Source organism: Arachis hypogaea, chromosome 19, assembly GCF_003086295.3.
Source record: "Arachis hypogaea cultivar Tifrunner chromosome 19, arahy.Tifrunner.gnm2.J5K5, whole genome shotgun sequence".
Classification (NCBI taxonomy): domain Eukaryota; kingdom Viridiplantae; phylum Streptophyta; class Magnoliopsida; order Fabales; family Fabaceae; genus Arachis; species Arachis hypogaea.
Window position 1 is genome coordinate 84,612,915 of NC_092054.1, and position 21,411 is coordinate 84,634,325.

Genomic DNA, 21,411 nt, shown 5'->3' on the forward strand with positions numbered 1-21,411 from the left:
CCAATAATTGAGCACTTCATTGCAATTCCTTGTGAGACGACCCGGAATTCAAATACTTCGGTTAATTTTCATTTGGGATTTGTTACATGTGACAACTCAAATTTTTTATTAAAATGACTATTGTTGGTTTAGAAACTACATTGCAACGAGAATTTATTTGAAAAATTCTATACCACACAAAAGTCCGATCATCAAAATGGCACCGTTGCGGGGGAGTTGCAATGGTGTTACATTATTGGCTATTGTAAATATTGTGAATATGTTTGCCTTTTGCTTATTTGTTAGTTTTTGTTAGGCTTAGGACTTGTTGCTTATTTTTGTAGCTTTTGTTTTTATTTGCTATTATGAATTCTCATCCTCACTTTGGCTATGAGTTTGGTTCAAATTATGTTGTAGGAAATGGGAACTATAATGACAATATGCATCAAGGATGGAACAATCAAAGGTGGGAGGAGCCCCAAAGGAGTGATCACCCTTCTTGGCAACAACCTCCTCCGGATTCTTATAGGTATAATCCTAATCCTAATGCATATCAATCTAATGGATGTGGTGACCCTTATTGTAATTGTCAACAACCACCACCATATGCCTATGAACCACCCCCTCAACATGGTTTTGAACCACCTTACTCACAAGCCCCCTACCACCAAACACCTCATTATGATCCTAATCCTTATCCACCATACCAACCACCTTATAAACCATATGAACCATACATAGAACCACCAATTCCAACACAATTACTCTCAAGAACCACCTCAATATACACCACCTCCATACCCTTACCAAGATGACCAACTTCCAATTATAAAACTTTCCTCCCAAACAATGAACCTTCTTTTTCCACACCACCTCCAATGGATGATTCTCTCCAAGAATGTGTTAGCTCTTACATTCGAAGGCAAGAAGAGAACCAAAAGGAGTTTAAGGAGCTAGAAGCCAAGATGGCTATCCTAGCGGAAGCCGTTAACAATATGGTCTCCTCCTGCCTAAGCCTATGCGATCAAGGAACTCCCGTTGTTGAATATGGAAAAGCAATTAAGGAGCATAGTGAGGGAGTGAGCTTAGAGCTTCAAGGTGAAGAAGAGGAGTTGAAGCAAGAATTGTCACAAGGGGAGGAAGTTAAGACAATTGAGCCAGAAGGAGTGGTTGAAAACATAGGAGATGTTGGAAGTCCATGGGAATGTAGAATTAGAGAGTCCTCTTCCAAGATGCTTGATGTTGATGTTGAGGAGGGTGTACAACCTCCAAGGCATATCATGGTGGAAAACTTTGAAGAGGTTGATCAAGAGATGGATTCAATCATTGAGGAGTTCCTATCTACAATTGAATCCTCTCCAATTGGGCTCGAAATTGAGATCAAAGAAGATGATGCACAACCTCCCATGCCCTTAGTAAGCAATGAAGAAGAGATTGAATTGGAAGGAAGCTACCAAGAGGAAGAGGTTGAAATTGAAGAAGCTTGCCAAGAGGTGGAGGTAGTCAAGAAAGAGCACAAGGGAGTAGACCTCGCATTGTCCAAGTGTGGAGAGGTCCCCCTTCCTAAGTCACCATCCTACACAACATTCAAGTGGGTAAAATTTTTATCCTTAAGCTTTACTTTCTCACTTGAATATGGTTTTCTTGAAAATGATAGTCAACTTAGAGCTCTTTGTGGAGTTAAGAGTAGGAGAGAGTTGTGTAGTGGTTGGAAACATCACTCTAAGTTCATGATGGTTGCATGCTCGAAGTTGAATGGCAATGGTTGGTGTAAAACCAAATTGCATGGGTCTAGGAGAATGTTTGGGTGCTCAATTGAGAATTCTATGGTCATGCCACCCAATTGGAATCATGATGATCAATTTGAAGATGGGTGTCAAAACAAAGTGTGGGATCCCGGATCGCACAAGAAGAATCAAATTTGGGAGCCCATGGTTTGTGTGGAACTCCATCAAGGCTTGGAGTTATCATCTTTGAAGACTAGAGCTTATTGGAGATTCAAGCATTGGTGGACGTTCAAGGATAGCTTCAAGCACAAGCCGCCTTAAGAGGAGCTCCCCATAAGTCCAACTTAAGGACAATAAACAAAAGTGCTAGGTGGGAGACACCCCACCATGGTAATATCTTTTCATTTTCTCTTTTGTAAATATTGTTAGCATTAGTTTAAATTCATATTTAGAGTAGTTTATTGAGTTTATTTGGTAGTTTGATATGTTAAATAAGGTTTTAATGTGTTTTGCGTAGCTGTTTGGAGGTTTAGAATGCTTGGTTTGGTGCAAGAACTTGAAAAAAATTTTTGAAAAATAGAGCACCAACCCGCGCGTGCGCGCGCCTCAGGCATTTTCGACCATCCACGTGAACGCGCCACGTACGCGTACGCGTGGATGCAAAAAAATCCCACCCCCATCCTAAAACCAGAGAGTCATGCCCAGTTTGTGCCTATTCTGTAACTGCAACCCACGCGCAAGCGTGCATGACGCGTACGCGTCGATCGCCATCTTCACATCTGCGCGTAAGCGTACACGGTGCGTTCGCGTCCTTTGGCCAAATTGCGCATTGGCGCGGAAGCGTGTGTGACGCGTCTGCATCGGAAAAAAAAATTTCTTCCAATTTCTTTTATTGCATTTGCTTATTTTCATTTATTGCATTTTAATTTTGTTTTTTATAACTTGTTCTTATTTTCTTTTCTAAGTTTCTTATTTTAATAATGGTGTTGGATTCTTATATTCAATTGTTGAGAATTTCTTGGTTAATCTTGATGCTTTGTGACTTGTTTGACATTAATTGTAATATTTGCTCTACATACAAGATTAGTGCTTTAGTCCTTCCTGACTCATGACCCCTTGTTTTTATACCTCATCATCAGTGAGTTAGGATGGGACCAAATGCTCTCATGCTTATCACTAATCTTGTTTGTGTCAATTATTCATTAAACTTGATGCAACATGCTCTTCATGTCATGTACTTATGCTTTGACTTTACCCTTGCATCAAGTATTAGTTAATATGCCTTTGCTTGAATTATTTTCTCACTTATATGTTGTAGCTACCATGTATTTGAGAACCATACTTTTATTTGGCATTAGCCCCTGCCTATGTTCTTATTGCTTTCATATCTTTGTTGTAGGCTTAAGTTTCTTTCTTTTTCTCTCTTTTGAGGTTGGCCACCAAGAAGGAAAGGAATGGAAAAGCTTCAAATGGGGCAACAAACAAGTTCACCCGCACAACCTTTTGAAGGAGCTCATCAATTGTAGCAACCCATCCACATTGTTCTTCTTTGCATGCACTGAGGACGGTGCAAATTTCTAAGTGTGGGGAGGTCGTCCGACCGATCTCCATGGGTAACAATTTCCTTTTTCAACACCAATTCTTGATTTTCTTTGCTAGTTAGCTGTTGCATTGCATGATAGGTTGCATGTTATTAGAATTTGTACATACCTTACCACTTCTTTTTATGTTAGGACTACTTGGTTAGGGTGATGATTTCTTTTCCAAGAAAAAATGTTTTTAGGGTACCCTACCAATTTGAAAAAAAAAATTTTTTTTGTGAACTTGCTTGAAGAATTTATTTTGGAACATGGTTTTTGAGCTAAGAACACAAGCATGTGAGTTTTGAGCCTAATTGTGTGGTTACATCTTATAACCACTTATTTTCTATTTTTGTGTGTATCATTCTCTTTCTATGATTGTAATCTGTGATTTGTTTGATTCTTTATGCCCATTATTCCATGTATACATGCATTTATATGATTGAGGCCATCATTTCATTTAGCTCACTTACCCAAATAGCCTACCCTTCATCAACCATTGTTAGCCAATTTTGAGCCTAATTAATCCCTTTTGTTCTTAATGTTAGCACATCACTACCCCTAAGTAAAAAATAATAAATGTCCCTTAATTTGGATCTTTGATTATCTTAGGCTAGTGAGGGTATATATCATTTGCGTATGGGAAACTTGGGACATTGGTTGAGGTAAAAGTGTAATTTTTATTTTTGTTAAAAATATTGGGAATTGGGTACATATTCATGCACCATATGTAAAACCATATGCATTGATATGTTTGTATATACTTTAGAAAAAAAATGATAAAGAAAAAAAATAATATATATAGAAAAAGAAATAAAAAGGAGACAAAAATACCCCAAAGTAAAGTTCAATAAAAATCAATGCATATGGAATGTGAATTAAAGAGAATGCATGAGTATGTGAAAAAGTGGGAATCATGGGTAGCTAGGCATTGTATTAGAATTGTATAGGTTGTTATATGTGTTAGGTGAGAGCTTAGGCTAATCAAAGATACAAATTTCAAGCTCACTTGACCATATGCATCCCTACCTTTACCCTAGCCCCATTACAACCTATGAACAAGCCCTTATAATGAGTGTATGCATGCATTGAATAATTGTTGATTGTTAGATGAAAAACAAATCATAGAAAGCATGATTAGAAGAGAATTGAGTGATCGACCCCATACACTAGAGCGACTAGAGCGGATACACATCCGGTGAGGGTTCGATACTCAATTCCTTGTTCCCGACTTTCATGAGCTCTTTTCTTGTAAGTATATTTGAACTTCATTTTGATATTTGAATTAGTAGGATTCATGAATCATCATATGATCTTAGCCCTACTTGCTTATATATGTTCTTGGAGATTGATTTACTTTTAACCAAGTAGGTAGAATCATTTTGCAGTTAGTTACATGCATGTAGATAGGTTTATATAGTTTATTTGCATTGAATAAATGTTCATACCCCTTTCTTGTCCTTCTTTATTCTTAGCATGAGGACATGCTTGGTTTAAGTGTGGGGAGATTAGATAAACCCCGATTTTGTGGTTTATCTTGTGCTTAATTTGGGTGGTTTTATCAACTTTTCTCACATTTATTCAATGAAATAGCATGGTTTTGTAATTCTCCCTTGATTTCTGCTTAAATGTGAAAACATGCTTTTTAGGCCTTAAAATAGCTAAGTTTAACTCACTTTAATTCCATTTGATACCTTGATATATTTTTTGAGTGATTTCAGGTTTATAAGGCAAGTATTTGATGGAAGAAGTGAGGAGAAAAGCATGCAAAGTGGGAGAACTCATGAAGAAATGAAGGAACCGTAAAGCTGTCAAGCCTGACCTCTTCGCACTCAATCGACCATAACTTGAGCTACAGAGATCCAAATGAGGCGGTTTTAGTTGTGTTGGAAAGCTAACATCCGGGGCTTCGAAATGATGTAAAAATTTGCCATATATTGCTTCGCGTTCAGGGGCGCGCACGTGCCATGTATGCGTGCGCGCCGATGCTGCACATGGCCCATTAAAAGTGAAATTGTGACCAGCGATTTGTAGCTCATTTTGGGCCCAATCCAACTCATTTTTGATGTTATTGAACCCAAGGATTGAGAGGGGAATGAACCAAGTAGTCATAGTTTAGTTTTCATCATGTTTTAGGGTAGAATTCTAGAGAGAGAGGCTCTCTCCTCTCTCTAGATTTAGGATAGCAATTAGGGTAAAGTTAGGTTAATCACTCTCAAATTTCTCTTTCAATTCTTATTTTGATTTTAATTCTCATTATATTTTAGTGTTCTATTGTCTTAATCTTCTTAGTTTCTCTTGTTAATTTCTTATTTTGCTCTCCTTTATGTTGATGAACCATTATTGGATCTTAATTTTCTCTAATGCAATTTTATGTTTCCATGATCTTTTATTGCTTATCTTAGTTGTTATTATTGATTTCTTGCTTGTGGTAGTTATGGGTTTCATTAATTCTAAAATTTTGTGATGTTTACTTTCCTTGCACTCTAGGTGTTTGTTAAAATGTTTCCTTTAGTTTTTGAGTAGTTCTCTTGAGTCTTGGCCTAGGCTAAGGGAATTGAGTGACCTGGAGTCATTGGGTCTCAATGAATTGGTGATTTGAGAACCCTTGGTGATCAATTTGATACTCATTGACACCAACCCACTACTAATCTAATTAGTAGATAGGTTGGAATTATGGGTTGATGTGATCAAAGCCATTTGATGTAATTCAAGTCTAGGAGTAGATATTACGTACTTAAGACTTTTGGAAGTAGACTTAATGAGCTTGGTTCCTCATAATTGTCAATATATGGTTTGTAGACAAGGATGGTGATCCAAATTACCTATGTCTAGCCAAGAGTTCTTTTCCATCTCCTTTGTTAGTTCATTGTTCATTTACTTTTCTTGCCATTTTTTTTCTTGCCAAAACACAAAATTAAAACCGCTTACCCCTTTATAGCCAATAATTGAGCACTTTATTGCAATTCCTTGTGAGACGACCCGGAGTTCAAATACTTCGATTAATTTTTATTTGGGGTTTGTTACATGTGACAACTCAAAATTTTTATTGAAAGGACTATTGTTAGTTTAGAAACTATATTGCAACGAGAATTTATTTGAGAAATTCTATACCACAGAAAAGTCCGATCATCAAAAGGCTTACTGGCGTTTAAACACCAGTAAGGATAGCAGAATGGGCATTAAGCCTGGCAGCATTCTAGGCATTAAATGCCAGAATGGGTAGCACTCTTGGTGTTTAATGCCAAAAAAGGTTGTCTGGCATCTGGCTGGCGTTAAACGCCAGAAATGGTAGACAGACTGGCGTTTAACGCCAGAAAGGGGCAGTAGACTGGTGTTTAACACCAGGAAAGGTAGCAGAGTTGGTGTTTAACGCCAGAATTGGCACACGGAGGGCGTTTGATCGCCAGAATGGTGCAGGGAGCAGAATTCTATGACACCTCAGGATCTGTGGACCCCACAGGATCCCCACCTACCCCACCTCTTCTTCTCTCCTCTTCACACCTTTCCATAACACTCTTCCCCAAATATCGTTGACCAATCCCATCAATAACTCTTCCCCAAATACCCTTCACCCAACAAATCCTACCCTCTTCCTTATATCCTCTTCACCACTCACATCCATCCATCATAAACCCAACCTACCTCACCATTCAAATTCAAACCATTTCCCTCCCAAACCCACCCCTTCATGACCGAATTCCCTCTCTCTCCTACCCTATAAATACCCCTCCTCACTACCTTCATGTTCACACATCACAAACACCTCTTTCTCCCTTGGCCGAAACCATCACCCCCTCCATCTCCTCCATTTCTTCTTCTTCTACTCCTTTCTTTCTTCTTTTGCTCGAGGACAAGCAAACCTTTTAAGTTTGGTGTGGAAAAATCTCTGCTTTTCTATTTTTCCATAACCATTAATGGCACCTAAGGCCGGAGAAACCTCTAGAAAGAGGAAAGGAAAGGCAATTGCTTTCACCTCCGAGTCATGGGAGATGGAAAGATTCATCTCAAAGGTCCATCAAGACCATTTCTATGAAGTTGTGGGCAAGAAAAAAGTGATTCCCGAAGTCCCCTTCATGCTCAAAAAGGGTGAATATCCGGAGATCCGACGTGAGACTCAAAGAAGAGGTTAGAAAGCTCTCACCAACCCAATCCAACAAGTCGGAATCTTAATTGTTCAAGAGTTCTATGCCAATGCATGGATCACTAAGAACCATGATCAAAGTATGAACCTGAACCCAAAGAATTGGCTCACAATGGTTCGGGGGAATTACTTGGATTTCAGTCCGAAAAATTTGAGGTTGGCATTTAATTTTCCAATGATGAGAGGAGATCCTCATCCTTTCACTAGAAGGGTCAACTTTGATCAAAGGTTGGACCAAGTCCTTAGGGACATTTGTGTGGAAAGAGCTCAATGGAAGAGAGACTCAAGAGGCAAGCCGATTCAACTAAGAAGGCTTGACCTCAAGCCCGTGGCTAGGGGATGATTGGAGTTCATCCAACGCTCTATCATTCCTACTAGCAACTGGTCTGAAGATACAATAGACCGGGCTATCATGATCCATAGTATCATGATTGGAGAGGAAGTAGAAGTTCATGAGATCATACCTCTAGAACTCTACAAGGTAGCGGACAAGCCCTCCACTTTGGCAAGGTTAGCCTTCCCTCATCTCATCTGTAACCTATGCAATTCAGCTGGAATTGTCATAGAGGAAGACATCCTCATTGAAGGAGACAAGCCCATCACTAAGAAGAGGATGGAGCAAACAAGAGAGCCCACTCATGGACCTCAACAAGAGCATGAGAAAATTCCTCATCAAGAAATCCCTGAGATGCCTCAAGGGATGCACTTTCCTCCACAAAACTATTGGGAGCAAATCAACACCTCCTTAGGAGAATTGAGTTCCAACATGGGGCAACTAAGGATGGAGCACCAAGAGCACTCCATTATCCTTAATGAAATCAGAGAGGACCAAAGAGCCATGAGGGAGGAGCAACAAAGGCAAGGAAGAGACATAGAGGAGCTCAAGCACTCCATAAGATCTTCAAGAGGAAGAACTAGCCGCCATCACTAAGGTGGACCAGTTCATTAATTTTCTTGTTTTTATTTTTCTATTTTTCGAATTATATGCTTTATGTTTTGTCTATGTTTGTTTCTTTATTACGTGATCATTAGTGTTTAAGTGTCTATGTCTTAAACCTATGAATGTCCTATGAATCCTTCACCTTTCTTAAATGAAAAATGTTTTTAATTGCAAAAGAACAAGAAGTACATGAATTTCGAATTCTATCTTGAAATTAGCTTAATTATTTTGATGTGGTGGCAATACCTTTTATTTTCTGAATGAATGCTTGAACAGTGCATATTTTTGAATTTGTTGTTTAGGAATATTAAAATTGTTGGCTCTTGAAAGAATAAAGAAAAAAGAGAAATGCTATTGATAATCTGAAAAATCATAAAATTGATTCTTGAAGCAAGAAAAAGCAATGAATAGACAAAGCTTGCGAAAAAAATACAAAAAAAAAGAAAGAAAAAAGAAAAAACCAGCAGAAAAGTCAATAGCCCTTTAAACCAAAACCAATAGCCCTTTGAGCATTAATGGATAGGAGGGCCCATAGGAATAAAATCCTAGCCTAAGCGGCTAAATCAAGCTGTCCCTAACCATGTGCTTGTGGCGTGAAGGTGTCAAGTGAAAAGCTTGAGACTGAGCGGTTAAAGTCGTGGTCCGAAGCAAAAAGAGTGTGCTTAAGAGCTTTGGGCACCTCTAACTGAGGACTCTAGAAAAGCTGAGTCACAATCTGAAAAGGTTCACCCATTTATGTGTCTGTGGGATTTATGTATCCGGTGGTAATACTGGAAAACAAAATGCTTAGGGTCACGGCCAAGACTCATAAAGTAGCTGTGTTCAAGAATCAACATATTGAACTAAGAGAATCAATAACACTATCTGAATTCTAAGTTCCTATGGATGCCAATCATTCTGAACTTTAAAGGATAAAGTGAGATGCCAAAACTGTTGAGAAGCAAAAAAGCTACTAGCCCCGCTCATCTAATTGGAACTAAGTTCATTGATAAGTTTGGAATTTATTGTATTTTCTCTTCTTTTTATCCTATTTTGTTTTTAGTTGCTTGGGGACAAGCAACAATTTAAGTTTGGTGTTGTGATGAGCGGATAATTTATACCCTTTTTGGCATTGTTTTTACATAGTTTTTAGTATGTTTTAGTTACTTTTTATTATATTTTTATTAGTTTTTATGCAAAAATCACATTTCTGCAAAAATCAACCAAAGCACACACCAAGTGGGCCCCGGAAGTGGATTTCTGCACTATCTGCACTTAGTTACTCATTTTCTGTAATCCCTAGTAACTAGTTTAGTATAAATAGCACTTTTTACTATTGTATTCGTATCCATTTTTCAAACTTTGGAGCTGAGACCATTGTTCACGTTTTGGAGGCTGGCCATTCGGCCATGCTTAGACCTTTTTCACTTATGTATTTTCAACGGTGGAGTTTCTACACCCCATAGATTAAGGTGTGGAGCTCTGCTGTTCTTCATGAATTAATGCAAGTACTATTGTTTTTCTATTCAATTCACACCTAATTCTTCTCCAAGATATACTCTCGTACTTAATTCAGTTAAGTCAGAATGAAGGGGTGACCCGTGACAATCACCCAATCTTCGTTACTCGCTTAGCCAAGATCTGCGTGCCTGACAACCACAAAGCAGTCTACATGATGTTCAACGTAGTCATCGGACAACAGCCGGAGTATATTCTCTTGGATATCTAATACACGGACCGAGTCCGTGAGATTAGTATCTTCGTGGTATAAGCTAGAATTATTGGCAGCCATTCCTGGGATCCGAAAAGTCTAAACCTTGTCTGTGGTATTCCGAGTAGGATCCGGGAAGGGATGAATGTGACGAGCTTCAAACCTGCGAATGTTGGGCGTAGTGACAGTGTGCAAAAGGATCAATGGATTCTATTCCGATGCTAGCAGAAACCGACAGATGATTAGCCATGCGGTAGCTGTGCCTGGTATTTTTCATCCGAGACGAGAAATCCGACAGTTGATTAGCCGTGCAGAAACCGTAGAGGACCATTTTCACTGAGAGGATCTTATAGCTTGCCATGGAAGGGAGCACGCATGATTGGAAGAAGACAGTAGGAAAGCAGAGGTTCAGAAGCAACAAAGCATCTCCAGACGCTTATCTGAAATTTCAACCAATGAATTACATAAGTAACTTTATTTTATTTTGTTTTATTTGTATTTTAATTATCAAAACCTCATAACCATTTGAATCTGCTTGACTGAGATTTACAAGATGACCATAGCTTGCTTCAAGCCGACAATATCCATGGGATCGACCCTTACTCACGTAAGGTTTATTACTTGGACGACCCAGTGCACTTGCTGGTTAGTTGTGCAGAGATGTGAAAAGTGTGAATCACGATTTCTGTGTACCACATTGCAAAAGTGCATGCAAAGGAACCTCTATGGTCTTTATGTGAGCCTTGGCTTCCTTTAGTTCTTGGATAGGGATTTATTGAGTGGGTATTGAGCACTCAGAGGGTGTGCTTTTATTGACGTTCAACGCCAGCTCCGATGGCTCTTTGGGCGTTAAACGCCCATGTTGTGCACCCTTACTGGCGTTAAATGCCATTTCCCTTACCATTGTGGGCGTTAAATTCCCAGCATAGATGTCCTGGCTGGCATTCAACACCAGCTCCCCCTATCTATTTGGGCATTGAACACCCAGCTAGTGCTCCATGGCTGGCGTTCAATGCCAGCACTGCTGCCAGGATGGGCATTGAACGCCCAGTGACGGCTTCCTCATTGGTGTTCAATGCCTTCCCAACCTCTCCTGATTTGGCCTCTGCCTCAATCGTGATGGGCTTGCACTCTTCTCTTGGGTTCACCTCAGTGTTGCTTGGAAGAGTGTCAGGAGGAGTCTCAGGGATCCTCTTACTCATGAAACTATGAGTGGTCTTGGAGAGGCTGGAAACCAGAGTGACTAAGTCAGAGAGGCTCTGCTTAGGGGTTTCCATATGTTCTTGAGAAGATGGGAATGGTGGTCTGTTGTTGAACCTATTCTGATTCCTTCCACCTTGATTATTATTAAAGCCTTGCTGAGGCTTCTGTTGATCCTTCTATGAAAGCTTAGGATGATTCCTCCATGAAGGGTTGTAGGTGTTTCCATAGTGTTCTCCCATGTAATTCACCTCCTCCATGGTGGGTCGAACAGGATCATAAGCTTCCACTTCAGAAGAAGCTTCCTGAGTATTGCCAGCTACAGTTTGCATTCCAGTCAAATACTGAGAGATCATATTGACCTACTGGGTCAAGATCTTGTTCTGAGCTGATATGGCATTCAGAGTATCAACTTCAAGAACTCCTTTCCTTTGAGGGATCCCATTTTTCATAGGATTTCTCTCAAAAGTGTACATGAATTGGTTGTTTGTAACCATCTCAATGAGTTCTCTTGCTTCTGCAGGCGTTTTCTTCAAGTGGAGTGATCCACCTGCAAAGCTGTCCAATAATATTTTGGACATCTCAGACAGACCATCATAGAACATGCCTATCATAGACCATTCTTAGAGCATGTCAGGAGGACATATCTTGATCAGTTTCTTGTATCTTTCCCAAGCTTCATAGAGGGATTCACCTTCTCTTTGTCTGAAGGTTTGAACTTCCAATCTAATTTTGCTCATCCTTTGAGGGGAAAAGAATCTAGCCAGAAAAGCATTAACCAGCTTTTCCCAAGTGTCTAGGCTCTCTTTTGGTTGAGAATCAAACCATATCTTAGCTTTGTCTCTTACAGCAAAGGGAAATAGCATAAATTTATAGACTTTAGGATTCATTCCATTGGTCTTAACAGTATCACAGATTCGCAATAATTCAGCTAAGAACTGATGTGGATCTTCCATTGGAAGTCCATAGAATTTGTAATTTTGTTGCAGAAGAGAGACTAACTGAAGTTTAAGCTCAAAGTTGTTAGCTCCGATGGCAGGTACAGAGATGCTTCTGTCATAAAAGTCAAATGTATGCATGGTGAAGTCACCAAGAACCTTTCTTGCATCTCCCTCAGGTTCGGCCATGTCTTCAATTTTTTGTTCAAAATTTTCGAAAAGGTTTCTACCGGAGTGTTGTGCTTTAATTTGTTGTAAGCTCCTCCTTAAAGTCCTTTCAGGTTCAGGATCAAGATTAAAAAGGGGTTCTTTATCCCTATTCCAGGTCATAAACAAGAAAAGAAGAAACAAGAGTGAAAAAAAATGGGAGCTCTATGTTCAAGAACAGAGGACTCCCTGTGAAATGTGAAGAAAGAAGAGGAAGATAGAAAAGTGAAGATGGAAGATGAGAGAGGAGAAGATTTCGAATAAATAGAAGTAAATAGGAGAAGAATCAGAAACAGAAAAAGATAAATAAGAATTAAAATATTTTTTTGTTTTATTTATTTATTATTTTCAAAAATTGAAGTTAATAAATTAAAAAGAATTGAAATTTAGTTAATAAATTTTGAAAATAGAAGAGAGAGAAGAAGAATAGAATTTTCGAAAATAAGAAGAGGGAGGAATTAGTTAGGAAATTTTGGAAAAGAAGAGAGAGAAAACATAACTAATTATGAAAAGATTTGAAATTAAGGTAAGAGATTTGAAATTAAAATTTGAAATTAGAAAAGATAAGAAAAGATAAGATGAGAAATTAAAAAGATTTGAAAAAGATAAAATTTGAAATTTGATTTTTGAAAAAGATTTGATTTTAAAGTTTGAATTTTGAAATAAGATAAGATAAAAACATTTTGAATTTTGAAGAAAGATAAAAAGATAAGATAAGATTTTGAAAAAGATAAGATTTTTTTTTATTTTGAAGATATTTGAATTTTGAAATTTAAAACTAAGATAAGATAAGATAAAAATTTTGAAATTAAAATCTGAATTTTTAATTAAAAATTTCGAAAAATTGAATAAAAGATAAGAAAAGATATTTTTTAATTTTTGAAATTAACGAAGAAAGAGAAAAACAAGTAAAAGACACAACTTAAAATTTTTAGATCTAAAGACTCCTAGTGTGCGAAAATTTAAAGAAAAACACAAAGGGACACCAAACTTAAAAAATTTAAGATCAAAACAAAAAGAAAACACAAGAACACTTTGAAGATTAAAAGGAACACCAAGAACAAAACTCAAAGAACTTAAAGAGCACAAGAACATGCAAAAGACACCAAACTTAAAAATTTTGAAATCCAAACACAAGATTTTTGAAAACTATAAAGAAAAACATAAGACACGAAACTTAAAGATTGACACAAGATTTAAACAAAAGATACTAATTTTAAAAATTTTTAGAAAGAAAGACTTAAAGAAATCAAAAAAAAAACTCAACAAGAATAAAAGACTCAAACCAAAAACAAAGATTAAACAAAGAAAAGAAAAATATTTTTGAAAAAGTTTTTGAATTTTTTTTTCGAAAATAAGGAAGAAGAAAAATAAAAATAAAAGACCCAAACAAAATAAAGTAAAATACCTGATCTAGGGAATAAGATAATCCATCAGTTGTCCAAACTCGAACAATCCCCTGCAACGGCCCCATAAACTTGGTTCATGAATCCCCACATTTCATACAGCTGTACCAGCAAGTGCACTGGGTCGTCTAAGTAATACCTGAGTGAGTCAGGGTCGATCCCACGAGGATTGTGGTTTGAAGCAAGTTATGGTTATCTTGCAGGTCTTAGTAAGGCGAAATCAAGAAGTTGTTGGTTTGAATGCATATGAGGAATAATGTATAAAATACTTTGTGAATTTAAATGTAACCAGTGATAAGAAGATGGTTAAGGGTTGGAGTTGCTTTGTCTTTCTGAATTAACTCTGGTATTATTGTCTCATTTGCTTATGAATGATTTCTTCTACGGCAGGCGGTATGTGATCAATGCCGTATGGCCGCAATCATTAATCTCCTCCGCTTCAGATCAAACGTACAACTAGAAAATTGCTTAATACAGACAGATTTACAGACAGATTTCGTCTTTATTACAAACGAATTTTTGGTTACCGACGGATTTCGTCCTTCTGTAAAAGCCTCATCGGAAATTATTTACCGACAGATTTTTTTCGTCAGTAATTTACCGATGGATTTTTATTAGTTACAGACAAATTTTCCCTGGGTAAATTCTGCCCTCCATTTCCCTTGGGCGTCAAACTTTCCGACGGATTTTCCATCGGTAATTAGAGACAGATTTTCTATCAGTAATTAGAAACATATTTCCGACACATTTTCCGTCGGTAATTTGAGCCTTAGAATACCATTCCAAACTCTGAATACAGACAAAAAATTTGTCTGTAAATCCTTCAGGAAGATAAAATAGATTTTTTTTAGATTTTTTCATTGCAAAATAAATAATTTTCATACAAAATAAATATAAAAAAACTCAACTCAACTTATATATATATATATATATATATATATTTTCCTTTGAGGTATATGAAAAATAGATTATCTATATAATATTTCTTTGCATATAATTCAACTCATTCAATAATGTACAGTTATACATACATATGGAGTAAAAATTACATCCATGTCTCAGAAACATTCGTATAATCACTCTAGAATATTAATTTCTATGTACCCCAGAATATTAATTTCTTCAACAGATTATCAAACAACAAACAATGCACAACTATAATTTTAAGTAGTTAAAAGTATCAACCTTGAAAACAAAGCAAGGTAGCAGTAACCTAAGATTTCACTAGAACCTAAGTCAAGTACTAAAAACACTCGAACATCAGAATGCCAAACATCAGCTCCTGCTATTTCCTCAAACCTTAAACCTGCACAGAAAAAAGAGTCTCAATGTATATTTAGTAGTTATTTACTAAATAGAAATTTTAAAAAATTGGGAGATCCAAAGAAGGTTATTTTAGTTTGAGAAAAATTACATAACCATTCAAGTGGTTAATTAAGTCAAACAAATGGATACCCATGAATGAACTACTTTAAAAACATTATTGAAAACTTGATAGCTAATACTTTTTATTTTCCGAAATTCGTTTCCAGTTAATTCCACATGAACTGGATGTCTGATGTCTGATGGTCAAGGCAATAATAACATAAGGATAGACAAATTGTCAGATGTAAAATTACCAAATATATCTTGAAGAAGTTTGAAGATCCCAGATAGAACTAAACTTATTGGTAAATATTAATTGAGCTCGCCGAAGTCAAGATCATAATTCTGGTCTTCAACCCGTTTTACATAATACAGCAGGTCCTCAATTCCAAATGGGAATTCCCCTTCCTCCCTCTTCTGAAATGATCACACCAAATCTGTTAATGGAGATATAAATTCAGACAAAAAGCATATACCAAGCTTGAACAAACCTTCAAATTCTTCAATGTATCAAGTTCCTTCATGGCTAACTTAGTTAAACTGGTGGATAGATCCTCCAGGAACTCAAACACCTGGATGAAATTCAAAAAATATAAAAATAAAAGCCAAATCAAGAAATACAGAAAAGCATCATAAAAAATCTGAGGAAAGAAAACCAAGCATTAGCTATATTAATCCATTATATCACACGTTAAATCTGATCTAAGCCACAAAAGATTGACTGTTGTTGATTATACTAAACTCATGGAACAGCAACACAGCAAGCAGTAAGGCCACTTGCTTAAGCACTTTAAGAGAAAACTATTTCCATAATTAGGCACTTTAAAAGTTACATTAGCCAACAAAATCCACAAAAGAATTAGTAAATAATAATCCATTGAATTGTTCTTAAAAATGTATTTTAAAGCAATTCATTGTCAAGTAAAACACACTAATGCTTCCTTCAAGAGGGATTTACAATAAAATAAAACAATGATGGGAAAGTGTATTTTGGCTTTTTGGTCCAAGTCGAAGTCACAGGGAAAGTAATCTTGCACAATCATTTCAGAAATTCCAAAACAAGAACACTTGACAAGGAAAGTAGATCATTTTTTAAACAACAGAGGATACTACTTGAACAACCAGCCGTTTCTCATCATTGGTATAGAAAGTGTAAAATCCAATTTAACATCTATTTTCAAGCAATACAAATATAATATTTATTTCATAACAATTGAATAAACACTGCTAGAATATACATCATCCACCATACCTTGCAAAATTCAAGAACAGCTGCAACATGATGACTTCGCAAGTATATCTTCAACTTTCCATCTTCAGATTTATCCAAACACTGGTGGAATGTAATCGATCAAACAGTGTAACAGTAGCGGAAAAAGAAATGTTTAATAATGAAGGTCATGAACTAGCAGTAAACAACTCAAATATATAATAGCATCCATGGATCAGCATTGCATTATAACCGAAAGGAACTTCAATTATACAGATAAGAACATATTAAGAGATTAAAATGAGACCAACATAAAAAAAAAAATAACCCCTCAAGGCTTGTCATACTAGATGGAATTTCTAAAAGGATAGAAGTCAAACAACAGCAGAGACATTAAAAGAAAAGAAGCAGCACAAAAATATTCAATATGGCAATAATATATTTGAATGAGAAATCAGAGAAAGTTGAATGCATAAAATAAGTGGCAAGCTATACCTAGACTTAATCCATCAAACAACACAAGAAAGATTCCATGAAGAAGTGCATATTCAGGACCTCAGTTTTCTTCTATTACATCCAAAAAGTCAACCCAAGAAATGAGATCTCTCACAGTAAGCCTTCTGCTAGGATGTAATTGGTGGAACCACTGAAAAGAAAAGTTATGAAATGAATACAAGCTAAATAACACTATATATAAGTCTGATCTGATGGAATTGATTGGAGAAAAAAAGGCATAAACACCATTAACAAAATTAACTGTATATATCAAGATAATATACCTCAAAAAAACTTATCATATCATTAACAACTTCCAGGAGCCTTACACGATAATCTTCCTTTACGTTTCCCGCATTTTTAAGCTTGGAAATTCTGTAAATAAATCAAATAAACCAAATATTAAATATCTACATATCTAAATTTGTATCCTGTAACAGTAAAGGCTTAGAGAGGTACCTTCTTAGCGCAATGCCTTCAAGCTCATTTAGTAAAGCCTTAGAGAGGTATCTTTTATTTTCACAAAATTCTAAAAATAGAAAATACTGAAAATGAAAACACAAACCAAACACACCTAATTTTCTTTGTAGGGAACAGAAAACAGTGATCATCAATCCTATATAAAGAAAAAGGTGGTGCTACTTGATACATCATGAGTCTAAAAGGAAGTTAAAAACAGAATATCAGTATGAGTTAACTTACTAGCGTCCTTTCTAGCTCCAACACACTATTCAGTCTCTCAAGTACACTATCATCAGCCAAAGATATCTCATCAACAAGAAAGAGATCACCCCTTCTCATTGCTTTTACAAGTGGACCATCCTGCCATTTAAATATGCTCTGCCACTTCTTGTGCAAGACATCGAGCTCAAACTTTAACTGCTCAAAAGCACAAAGATCATCCCTGCTAACATCAGGAATCTGAGTTTGACCTTCTTTATATTTCCTTATCATGCCATTAAGCATATCAAGGGTTGAGGCAGCTTGCTCTATGTTAGAAGAAACTAACTATAGAAGAGAACAAGAAATCAATATTTATGCTACAAATGACTTGGATTAAGAAAAATGGGTATAGAAAATAAAACTATTGCAGAAAACAATGTGAATACAGCAAAACTAGGTCTCAGGTCTCTTACTACATAATTAAAACAAAACTTTGAAATTTATCATCTGAGCCAAGTGGTTAACAATAATAGAAAAATAGCACTCATGGGCTTTTCAGGAAAGTATCTAAATCCCTCTAGCTTCTTCAGTTGTTCAACGATCTCTTTATAGTTAGAAATCAGTCTAGATCTCTCTCTTAGAGGACGGCACCCTGGAAGACATTATTCTAGTTAGCACCACAGCTAATAATAGTATTTGAGCTCAAGTGTCCTAAAAACTAAATAAATTGAAGGGGGAAAATATATACCCCGATGAAGTCAGATGTTTCTGTATGCTTATGATAGTTCAAAATATGTAACTTCAACTACAAATAGGCACTTAGTAACCGGCATACAGTAGTCTTCACTCCACCCATTTCACCAACAGCAATACAGGTTCACATAATTGAAAGAAGCATTCCACAAGGAAGAACAACTTATGCATGCTTTTGGTCAAGAATACACTGCACATTGAAAAAACCTCACATATTTTTTACTCTCTAATATATATTAAAACATTACAAGCAATAAATTACCAGCATCGGGGGAACAAAACTACTTTGGCCAAAGGGGAACAAATTCACCATTCATGGGACACACATAGTCACAAAATCACAAACACAAATCAAATAATCAAATAAGTGAAATGAAAATTCTGCTAATACTTCAAACATAAAACTACCGAGAAGAAGCATTACCAGAGAAGAAGCCATTAACTGAATTAAATTTCTGTTCTAGACAACGATAGCATTCATCAAGCTCATATTAACAATGTTCAGCAATCCAAATTATCAATTTAAACATTTCTCAGCTATTCAAAATCAAAACCTAATCTAATCCTATTTTAACAACCTAAAAATCTATTAATCAGAAAACAAATCTAACTAAACTAATTACTAAAATCAAACTAACTAAACAAAATTAATTGAACTCAACAGAAATTAAAAAAATTTTGAAACCAAAAACTGGAAGCAGAGACAATCAAAACAGGGCAGAGGGAAAGATGGATGCCCAGGTCTCTACGGTTCAAACAGGGGGAAAGAGAGAAGTAGAACCGCGGCATTGACCGTAGGAGATGATGGCTATAGCGCTGAGAAGATATGCGAGCCAGAACTGAGGGAGATAAAAGGAGAGAGAGAGGCACGGCGGTGGTGGAGCTTGAGCTTGCTTTGTTCTGCAAACGAGAAAGAACAAGAGAGACAGGAGCTGTGTTCTACTTGTTCAGTGTTTAAAGAAGAGGAGAAGAAGGAGAAGGTAGCTGCCGCAGTTAGGGTGGCTGGTGGTGGCGCTGTGGGTGAGGAAAAGAGAAGAAGCAGCTAATCGGCGGTGGCACTGTGGGCAATGCTAGGTTTAGCTGGTTTGATTTGTGTGCTGTGAATGAATGGAGCTTGGGCACAAACTTGACCACAACCATCATAAACGCAGAATATTAACATTTCCAATGGAATATTTTAAGAAGAGTGCTAAGGGCAAGCAGATTTTGTGAGTTGTAGTTATCAATTAGTTATCAATAGTCTATTTAATGGTGTGAGATTTCATCTAATGGTGGAGAATCACTCATTTTTTGCTGGCTAAGTGCTGGCTAGATTTTAATAAATTTGCTGGCCCCCTAGACTTTCCCATATTTTAAATTACAGACAGATTTTTTGTCTGTAATAATTTATTAAAACACAGTATTTTTATTCATTTAATTATAGATGAATTTTTCATTGGTAATCATTTTTCACGAAAAAAATTAATTTTCTTGACAGAATTATCGACGGATTCTGATGACAAGTCATCTTAGCCTAGTTTCACTAGCCTTTTTCTTTTGTTTTCAATTGATTTATGCACTTTCTTGAGCCATAAGCAAGCCAATTGGGTAGATTTCCATGTTTCCTTTGATTTAATCAACCATGGATGAATTAATGCAATTTCATGAGATTCTATGATATAATTGTCATATATTATGAAAGAATAACAAACTCATGATTTTGAGCAAAGCTTTGATGTGTTTGGTTGATTGATGATAGGTGAAAAGAGTTTTGAAGAAGGTTGAAGGAAGAAGGAATGACTAGGAGCAAGAGAGAACAAAAATCTTGAGCAAAAGTTTGCCTCAAACTTTAGCTCAAACTTTTGGAAGAATTGAAAAACACTCCAGAGGAAAAAAGCTTGAGCAAAAGTTTGACCTCAAACTTTAGTTCAAACTTTTGGGAGAAAAGCTTGAGCCAACGTTTGCCTCAAACTTTTTGGCAAACGTTGGCATCACAAAATCAATACCTTGGAGGAAAAAGCTTGCGCCAACGTTTGAGGTCAAACTTTAGCTCAAACGTTGGCGCCACACTTGCACACCCTGGAGGAAAAAGCTTGCGCCAACATTTGAGGTCAAACTTTTGCTCAAACGTTGGCGACACACACATTTACAAGGGGGCCAACGTTTGAGCAAAAGTTTGACCTCAAACTTTGGCTCAAACGTTGGTAGCAACAAGTTTAAGCAATCTGGTATAAAAAGTTTGAGTAAAAGTTTGCCTCAAACTTTTACTCAAACTTTTACTCAAGCTTTTATGTTTTTCAACCCGGTTCACAATGGATCTTTCTCCAACTCCAAGAGCAATCAACCAAGGCCTTTATCAACCCAATTCCATCAAGAACAAAGGCCCAATTCAAGGCATGAAGACCATTTGAAGAAAGTGTATAAATAGCTTAGGATTTAAGTTTTAGGGGAGCTTCCTTTTAGAATTTTCGTAACACTTACAGTAGAGAACTCACTTTACATTTTTGAATTGTTTTTTTTAGAATTCTAGAGAATTGGGGAGGAGAATTGATCTCTGTTCTTCCTGGTTCTTGTTGAGCACTCTTTACTTTTCTTGCTTGGGATCTTAGGTGGAGAATTAAAGAACTTCTGTTTCAATCTCACCTTTGGATCTTGTTTAATTTTATGCATAATCAAATTTCAATTTCTGTTCATTGCTTCTTCTTCTATTCTCTCTGCAATTTACATTTCCCTTGCAATTGTTCTTGCTGGATCTAGGAAGGCATCGAGATCTAGACTTGGTTATCTAGTCTCTTGGGTCCTGAGATCTACAGCTTTAAATTTCAATTTCCCTGTTTCGTTGCTACACCAAGCTGATTTCCATTTTTGTCAAGATCCAGTTCAATTGAATCCATCTTCTACATTCCTGTTTGTTGCAATTTATTGTTCCTTGTTTAATTTCTGCAAATCCACTTCCCAATTCCCTTTACCATTCAAGCCATTTACATTTCTTGCACTTTAAGATTCTGCAATTTACATTTCTTGCAATCTAAGTTTCTAAAATTTACATTACTTGTTCTTTAAGATTCAGCTTATTTACTTTCTTTGCTCTTTAATTTTCTGCAATTTACCCTTCTCCCTTTTAATTTCATGCAA